The sequence below is a fragment of the Chrysochloris asiatica genome, unplaced genomic scaffold (assembly GCF_000296735.1).
Source record: "Chrysochloris asiatica unplaced genomic scaffold, ChrAsi1.0 scaffold00013, whole genome shotgun sequence".
Classification (NCBI taxonomy): domain Eukaryota; kingdom Metazoa; phylum Chordata; class Mammalia; order Afrosoricida; family Chrysochloridae; genus Chrysochloris; species Chrysochloris asiatica.
In genome coordinates, this window is record NW_006408531.1 from 31,805,043 (window position 1) to 31,812,795 (window position 7,753).

The 7,753-nt window shown below is 39.4% G+C and overlaps 1 pseudogene; it reads right to left on the minus strand.

The window, feature by feature from the left end:
• Positions 1-4,179: 4,179 nt before the first annotated feature.
• Positions 4,180-5,079, minus strand: LOC102811684 (annotated as a pseudogene).
• Positions 5,080-7,753: the final 2,674 nt, after the last annotated feature.

Below are 7,753 nucleotides of genomic sequence, written 5' to 3' on the forward strand. Positions count from 1 at the left end.
GTTACCTTCTGTTGTGCATAGGGTCACTATGAGTTGGTACTGACTCAATGGCACCTAATATCAACAACAACAGTGAATGTATGTTGACTGGTGGATGGTGGACCATTCAAGAGGTGATGCTTTCTAAATAGCAAGAAGCATGGAACAGGGCATCCAGATTGAGATTCACACACATAGGGATATGTTATGGGGCAACAGTCTGATGGACCACTGAGAGTAGAAGGAAAAGAAAGGAGATTCTGACCAACGACTCTGTGGAGGTAATGCATTAGACCTAAGAAAGAGAAGAAAATCAGGAGAGCACCCACTTGATGGAGAAGAGAAGATGGAGTTGGTAAGTAAGATAGAAAGGTGGATATAATTTTAAGGAGTGAATTTGGCTAGATGAAAATAGTTTAACTGAAGGAGTGGGATCAAAGCACGATTATAAAGTGTTCTGGAAGAGGCTGAATGCTTAGCCATGGATTTGGCATTAAAAACTCTTTCTTATTTAGTAAGCAAAATATTACATAAATTATGGTGATTTAATGGAATAAGTTGTCTAACCTGATTTTCTAGAATGAACATTCATACAAATATATTTCTATTACTTAGATTTATTGGTTTTAAATGTCATTGTATTTGAATGTTCTCCCTTTGTCATGATAACTTCATACTTTTCACTACCTTCTTTTTTGTAATAGTACCACTCTGCACTACTTCTAAGTCTTTTTTTAAAAAATCCCCTGTGGTGATGGAAATATATTGGAAATACTGAAGAAAGCACAGAGAAGACACTTAATGTCCATAGAGAAGCTAGAGATGTATTTTAAATAACAATCCATCCCCAAGAAGAAAGGGAATGCAAGGAATGGTGTAAGAAAAGCAACCTGAGGCATCTTGGGGAGTCCTTGAAAAGGCAATAGGAAGAGGAGTAAAGCTTTTCAAGAACATTAGAAACATTGGAAGGAGTGTGAAAAAACAAATGGATTAGATCTCTTTTCAATGGTAATTAATCAATGGAAACAAATCAAGATTTGGTGAAAAGACCCTTGCATTTTCATTCCAAATATATTATGTATGGCTTTTGTATGACTGAGGAAGTCCTTTACTTTCTATGGTCTTAGTTCTCATGTATGTGTGATGAAGGATTTTGCCGGGTGAACTCTAAAATCTTATTGAGAACTAATATTCTGAGATTCCTTGGAGAAGAAAGTTTTAATACAGCAATAAAATAAAATAGGGTAAATGGAAAGCTCAGGCTGCTAGCATCCCTCTTACATTACAGGTCTAGTCAACAGAATAATTTTTTTTCAGTTTGCATATTTCTAGATTTCTTAACCTTTTCTTAATTATTTTCTTTGAGAATTATTTTATTTCTATTGTCAAATAGATTAAGTAAAATTCTCACATAAATGAAGTTGTCAAATACTAAATAAGTTTTTCCCAACTTAATTTTTTCCTAATTATATTTATTAGGACAATAATCAAGGGAAAGTTGAATCAGTAATTTTAGTTCCTGGTGCTCAGTGGTTAAAATGTTTGGCAGCTAACCAAATGGTCAGCAGTTTGAGCCCATCAGCTGCTAGCAGGAGAACTGTGTGTTTATCTGCTTCTGTAAAGATTATAGCTTTGGAAACACTTTGGGGCAGTTCTACTCTGTGGATCAGAATTAGTTTTTTGTTTTCCAAGGCTAGTAGAAAAGATAATTTCTACAATAATGTGATATATATAGTGGTGCTGTGGGTTAATGCACTAGACTGAAAGTTAGTTTGAACTGCAAGGTTGGTGTTTCAAGCTCACCAGTTGCTCCTTAGAAACCCTCTAGAGGGTTGCTATGGGTTGGAACCGACTTGACGGCATTTAACAACAACAACAACTGTGCTTCATACCACAAACAAAGAGAGAATGTTCTGCTTTTTTGCTACTCTTCCATCCAAAAACCAAATTCACAGCAATTGAATTGACCCTGACTCATAGTGGCTGATAGAACAGAGTAAAACTGCTCCACAGGGTTTCTAAGGCTGTGAGTCTTTATGGAAGCAAACTGCTTCATCTTTATCCCATGGAGAGGCTGGTGGGTTTGAACTACCAACCTGACAACTCTTTGGTTAGCAGCTCAATGCTTAACTCCTTGTACTGCCAAGGTGTCTCCATTCCCCTAAGTGACTTGCAATTCTTTGATTATAGTGACATTGACATCTTAGCTATTTGTAGTTCTCCTCTGTATTGCCCAATCATAATCTTTGGCCCATTGCTTACTACATATATGTTAGTGATTTACTTTGTAGATAAACAATGTTATGATAACCAAACATATTCGTTCTTTATAGGCATCCATGACTTTATTGTTGTTGTTAAGAGCTGAAGAGTTGGTTCCGACTTACAGGGACCCTGTACAGGCTTTCTGAGGAGGTGGGTTTGAACTGATGACCTTGAGGTTAGCTTATCCTACAAGGTCACACCAGGTGGTAACAGATCAGGGGCCAGTTTATTATTGCTGTTGTTAACTGCCCGTCAAATCAATTCTGAGTCACAGCGACTCTGTACAGCATTTCCAAGGAATGACTGGTAGGTTTGAACCACCAACATTTTGGTTAGCAATCCAGGGCTTATTTTATAGTGCCACATCAGGAGTTGTAGGAAATATTTCTGAAGACTCCATGTGCACATTCTAATAAGCTATGGTATTCAAAGTCTCCCCATTATTAACTTTGACCAGTTGCATTACATCTCAGTGCTGTCATTGCAAAGCCAGTTAAGCTGGCCTCTACTATTTGTGGCTCTGTAGGATCAGCACTGGACTGGGAACCACAGGTTGGCAGTTCAAACCCACCAGCCACTCCTTGAAAACCCTATACAGGGTTGATATTAGTTGGAACCAACTCAAAAGCACTTAACAATAACAATGTTGTTACCATATTCCTCTCATCACCCCTTTCCAGATAACTTTGGTATATTTGTACTGTATGTGCTTTTCAGCATTCAGGACTTTATTCCTCAAGAATTTAGACTTGTTAAAATGTACCAGCATTTCAACAGGGACCTGGAAAAAGGAAAGAAAGGAATTGTTACTGTCTTTGCAAATGTAAGCAAAGAAATGGAAGAGCTTTTTATAAATACTCTATCTTTATATCGTCATTAAAATGATCAAATAAAGTGCAAGAATAGTTTAAGAAAAGGAGTCTTAATGATTCAGACCCACTCAGTGGGCAGCTCTGTGAGAGGAAGACCTGGCTTTATGCTCCTATAAAGATTATGTTGTTGTTATGTGCTGTGGAGTTGGTTCCAACTCATAGTGACCCTGTACAGGGTTTCCGAAGCTTTACGGGAGCAGAAACCTCATCTTTCTCCTGCGGAACAGCTGGTAGTTTCTAACTGATGATCCTGAGGTTAGCAGCCCGAATCGTAACCACTACGCTACCAGAGCTCCTTATAAAGATTACAGCCTATGTTGTTTTTGTTGTTAAGTACTGTGGAATCGGTTCCGACTCATAGTGACCCTGCACAGGGTTTCCAAGGCTGTAAATCTTTATGGGAGCAAAAAACCTCATCTTTCTCCCGTGGAACAGCTGGTAGTTTCCAACTGCCAACCTTAAGGTTAGCAGCCCAAATCATAACTACTACGCTACCAGAGTTTCTAGAGAAAAACTGTATGGGGAAGTTCTATTCAAGACTAGTTGCAATTGTTGGGTACTATCAAATTGATCATTGCAACTCTATGGGACAGAGTAGATATGACCCATAGGGTTTTCTTGACGGTAATCTTTCTAAGAGAATCTTGGTATGGTGCTATAAAGAACAAATGGATGCTAATCACGAGGTTGAATATTCAAAGTGATCATCAGTCACTCCTTAGAAACCCTGTATGAATCAGAACCAACTCAATGACACTTTAACACAAACCCACAATCTTTATGGAAGGAGATGACCAGACCTGTTGTCATTATGTCACCAGGGCACCTGAGGTTTAAGAACTAGACTAATAGGAATTGTTTTCCCCTTTTTTATGTTCTTTGGTAAGTTTTGGAAGACTTCTGAGGTCTAATTTATTGAGAGCTGGAATTAGCAGAATGACATTCTTGGGACAACATTCTGATTCTTAAAGAAAGAAACATTTGAGCTGTAGTTTTTTGTTTGTTTGTTTTTGTTTTTTTTTTTCAGGCTGAATTCACTTTTATTTCTCTTTATCGAAGCCTCTTATGTGGTTGCCACGGCTGGAGCCTGGGTCCTCTGCATGGAGACTCTGGTGTGGATCTTCACAAGACAATCAGTGAACTCCTGGTAGGGAGACTTTGTGAACACAGTCTCTTTCCAGAGGTCAGAGGTAAGATAGCTGTAGATCTTGGAGATGGCATCAAAGGTGGCCTTGGCAAAGTTGCCCAGGGTGGCAGTGCAGCCCCTGGCCGAGGTGTAACAATCCTCAATACCAGCCAGCAGCAGCAGCTTCTTGGGCACAGGGGCTGAGATTACAATGCCAGTGCCTCTGGGCGCAGGGATGAGACGCACCAGGACAAAGCCGCAGCAACCGGTCACCTTGCAAGGAACTGTGAGGGGTTTGCTGATTTTGTTCCCCCAGTAGCCTTGCCACACGGGGACAGTGGACAGCTTGGCCAAGATGATGGCCCCATGAATGGCTGTAGCCACCTCCTTGGAACACTTGACACCTAGGCCGACATAACCATTGTAGTCCCCAATGGCGACAAACGCCTTGAACCTGGTCCACTGGCCAGCGAGAGTCTGTTTCTGCACAGGCATGATCTTCAAAACCTCGTCCTTGAGGGACATTCTCAGAAAGAAGTGAATGATTTCAGACTCCTTGATTGGCAGGGAGAAAAGGTAAATCTCCTCCAGGGACTTGATCTTCATGTCCTTGACCAGAAGACCCAGCTTGGTGACAGGGAGCTACTCCTTGTCCTCAGCTTTGCCTCCTCGAGCACTGCGGCCTCGGCCATGGCCCCTACCAGGGCTGCGACCCCAGCCCCCACAGACCACTGCTGAAGCCTCCGCGGAAGTCACCGCAGGCTCCCGCTCCTGGGCTCCTGCCCCCGGGCTCCCGGGGCCCCCGGGCCCTTCCGCAGCACCTGTGTCATCGGCCATTTGGTGTTTTCTCTAGGAGAAGTAAGCTGTAGTTTTTTGTTATGTTAAGCATAAGCATGAAGTATTTCATAGTACTATATGACAAAGAACAGGGAGAAGAAAATTAAAACTAAGAAGCAAATGAAATATAACACACATGATTAAATTAACCGATACAAGTGAATGTTGGTACAAGTTAAGAATAAGTCACTATATTATCAGAATTACATCATGTGTAATTCTCAACAGAACTGCTATTATTATAATTTTCCTCTGTTAGTACTTTTTCTTTCTTTGAAGCCTTATTAAGCCTAAATATTTGTAAAAATTTCATTGAGACTAGAGATATTATAAAACATGATTTTAACATTCAGAAAAAAGTTTCATAATATTAAAATTTATAAATATTCAAGACTGTAATAAAATTAAACAGTTAAATATGATCAATCTGCATGGATATATGGATGTTTTAAATTTGAAGTGTAATTACATTTCTTTCCTTCAAACAAAAGAATTAGTTTTTAAAAAACCCAAAAAATATAAAAATTGAAAAACAAAAATCCTAATACTTATACTGATACCTAATACTCAGCTTAGCAAATGAAATAAACTTCCTTTATCACCTGACTTATAAATCTGTTTACTTTCTAAAGGGTTTATTTTGCAAGGCTTCTGCATTAGTTATAGTATAAATCTGTGAATAAGGAATCCTGATATGGTGCTGTGGGTTAATGCGCCAGACTGCAAAGCTGATTGAACTGCAAGGTCGGCGGTTCATGCTCACCAACTACTCCTCAGAAACCTTATACAGGGTCGCTATGGGTCAGAACTGACTAGACAGTACTTCACAACAACAACAAGGAGCTAGAAGTAGTTTCAATACATTTAAATTAAAATTCTTAAAGTGATATAACTCAGTTCCAAAAAATTAAATTATAATAAAAATACTGCAGTTTATAAACCATGCCTGTTTCTTATGAATAGCTTCATCCCTAGAACACATAATAGATACCAAAACAAAACAAAACAAACTTACTATGGTCAAGTCAATTCTGTCTCATACCAGCCCTATAGAACAACGTAGAACTACCCCTATAAATTGTTACTGAAGCAGATTTACATATCTTTATCCCTCAGAGCTGCTGGTGGGTTGGAACCACAGACCTTTTGGTTAGCAACCAAGCGTTTTAACCCCTGGGCTGTTAGGGCTTCTTACATAATAAATTGATTTTTGCCAAGGAGTTGGTTCTGACTCATAGTGACCCAGTATAGAGAGTCAGAGAACTGCTGGTAGGTTTGAACTGTTCACCTTGTGGTTAGCAGTTCAGTGTTTATCCTACAGTGACACACTAGAGCTCAATATATAGATGTTGTTGTTGTTAAGTGTCATTGAATCGGTATCCTCTGATGTTACGTTATCTTTTGTGCCATAGAGTCAGTTCTGACTTGTAGCGACACTATGTAGGGTTTCCAAGGAGTGGTTGGAGAGTTTGAACCACTAACCTTGTGGTTAAGTAGTTCAGTACTGATTCTACAGCACCACTCCAGGAATTCTACCGATTCATAGTGACCCTGTATAGGGTTTCTAAGAAGTGGCTGGTGAGTTTGAATTGCCTGCTAGATGGTTAAGGAGCTCTGGTAGCATAATGGTTACGAATCGGGCTGTGAACCTTAAGGTCAGCAGTTCGAAACTACCAGCTGTTCCACGAGGAAAAGATGAGGTTTTCTGTTCCCATAAAGATTTACTGCCTCGGAAACCCTGTACAGGGTTGCTATGAGTCAGAACCGACTCCACAGCACATAACCACCACCATATAGTTAGCAGTCCAGTGCCTATCTTATAAGTTTTGTTGCTAAATGCCATTGAGTCTGTTCAGACTCATAGCATTTTTGTCTGTATAGGGTTTTCAAGGAGCAGCAGGTGGTTTGAATGGCCTACCTTATGGTTAGCAGTCCAGTGCTTATCCTATAGTGCCAGCCAGGACTCCATCTTACAGATTGTTGTTGTTAAGTGTTTTTGAGTCAGTTCCAACAGACCCTTCCAGTTTCATTTGATTATTTCAATGAGATCTTAACAAACTAGATAGGAAATCATGATGAAAAATGATAGAAATAAAACTTTTTTTCCTGCTCTGACACATTTCAGACAAATGGCAAGTATGTGAGGGGGGGTGTGGGAGTCTTGGTAGCCTTTTCCGTCGACAGATGTATCAGAACTTGAGCCTAGGGTGAAGATTTTCAGATTTTAAAGTCCATTCCCTACTTCTAGCTGATTGTAATAGATTTTCTCTTTCTCTCCAAATTAAAATAATTCTTCTAGGTTGTTGGTTCCCATTTTAAAAAAAATATAGGACACCCTTTTGAAAGGAAAATGTTGAAAAATTTGGAATGATTACAAGGCTTAAAACAAATCAGCAAAATTTGCAATAAAAATATTCCTGAATATAACAATGCCCCACAAAGTTTAGAAAAGCATCTGGAGACACCACATGATTTATTTGGTTGCTTTTTTGAACTATGCTTTCGTTTGAGAAAATCTTTCTGCTCTAAGCTCTGCCAAACATACATTCACAAAACAAAATCCTTGCCTGTCCTTCTAAGCACATGATTTTTTGTTAATGCTTATTAATGTCTCTTCTTGTGTGGCACTGTGGGTTAATGCTCTGGACTGCAAAGTCACTTTGAAATGCAAGGT